The sequence below is a fragment of the Conger conger genome, chromosome 11 (assembly GCF_963514075.1).
Source record: "Conger conger chromosome 11, fConCon1.1, whole genome shotgun sequence".
In the NCBI taxonomy this organism is placed as follows: Eukaryota; Metazoa; Chordata; class Actinopteri; order Anguilliformes; family Congridae; genus Conger; species Conger conger.
In genome coordinates, this window is record NC_083770.1 from 27,706,582 (window position 1) to 27,708,629 (window position 2,048).

Here is a 2,048-nt window from a genome sequence, read left to right on the forward strand (position 1 = left end):
GTATATCTTAGCACACCCTAGCACATCCTGCCTGCTACCTGAATGAACGTGCTGAACTGAAATGCCGAACTTGTGTATGAGCATATCACTGCTCCATCAGGCTTTTGTCAAGGGCTATCAACTGCACTCCTATATTCAGGATGCATGGCTGGATCTTGACCCGTGCCCATAGCCAACAGCTGCAAAAAAAAATCATAACCTTTAATTGTGGCCAATCTAAGGACTAGTGTAAAATACAGGCAAACCCCACTACACAATACACAATACATGGCAAAACCCACGCATATAATGTAGTGTACAATATACTGACCCAATGCACTTGAAAAAAGGCGTGCAGCTTCTTGTATGGATTCACTCACGGGTTGTCTTCTCCACGTTTAATGAGCAACAGCAGTAGCTAGGCTCTTCGTGCCATCCTGTTTACCACAGGGCTTTCATGTACGTAGGTACACAGGTAGTTGTTTTTTCGGTGCATCGAAATGGACACGTTTTTCAAAATAATGACTATTCCACAAACTAAACTATATTTTAAAATAGACGTCAATGATTTCGCAAATGACCTTGAAATGAAGGATTGCGTTGTGCGTGGAACTCAGACATTTGTCCCAGACCTAGATACATGGTTGAAGGTTGTTATTTTGTTTTTTTAACATAACAGATACTCAAAAACACTAAACAAAAACTTTAATTTTCAATTTCATGAGCATACTGGATTAGTTGCTCTTATCTGAAATAATAATTTAATTAGCCAATTAGCTTTTTTGCAATTCGACTTTCCAAACTATTACACCGTAAGTAATGTAAACCCGCCTTTTAGAACATCGGTTGCAGTAGTCCACTGCTTCCACCAGGGGTCGGACGAGCCAAAAAACTATGAATATAGGGCGTGTTCATTATAAAAATCATTATAAAAATAACTTCAGTAGCTTACTTTTGCAGTTACAACATTTCCACTGGAAATTGCAGAATGCTGCAGCCCGTCTGGTATTCAATGTTCCCAGACATTCACATGCCCCCCCCCCCCCCCCCCCCTGCTCAGCAACCTCCACTGGCTGTAATGGCTCGCATCAAATTTAAAACTTTTGTGCTCGCGTACCAGGCAGTTAAGGGATCAGCCCCGGTTTCAATCGCTTATCAAGACCTATACACCAGCAAGTTCCGCCACTTCGTGCCGTCCTGCGCCTCCCCCTCGCCACACCTGCACTTCTCGTTCACGATTGCTGTCTGTCCTGGCCCCACGGTGGTGGAATGACCTCCTTGTGGATGTCAGAACGGCAGAGTCTCTGACCTCTTTCAAGCGCAGACTGAAGACTCATCTCTTCAGGCTACACCTTTCCTTCCCTCAACTTACCACCATGATTAGCCTTATATATGCCATAGACTATAATGGCACTTATATAGTTATATAGATATTGTTGTGTTTTGTATTAGCTATTGTATAGTTGTTCTCACGGTATTCTAGCTGCCAACTGTGGTATGCTAGTTTGGAAGTTGATGTATTCTTCAAGGGTTCCGATTGTATCTGTATGGTCACACTAGAACTGTACTGTCCTCTCAGGTCCTCTTCACACTTGTACTTGTGTTTGATCTGCACTTCGTTGTACGTCGCTCTGGATAAGAGCGTCTGCTAAATGCCTTGTAATGTAATGTAATGTGGAAATTGCGCACGCTTTGTTTGTTTGAAAAACAGTTTAGATTAGAATCGGAACCCTAGTCAGATTTAGCTCCGCCTACAATATGGAGACGGGGTCAATTGTCAATTTACTTCTGCATTGTTAATTCGTGGTATCGCGGTCAAAATACAACCATAAACCATGTTCTAATACATTATCTGTAAATGTTACATCGAGGGGCAAAACCAATTTCCTAGTCAATTTTGTATACTCTAGTTCTATATGAACATCGTACGCTTGATATTACCTTTGGACACTTCCTCTTCAACAACTGCGCATTTCTACCTAAAGAACGATACTTTTTGGGCAATCCTTTTGGCCAAGTTGCATATGATTGCATTAGTGTTGCACTAAATCAGAAGGCACGAAGACATG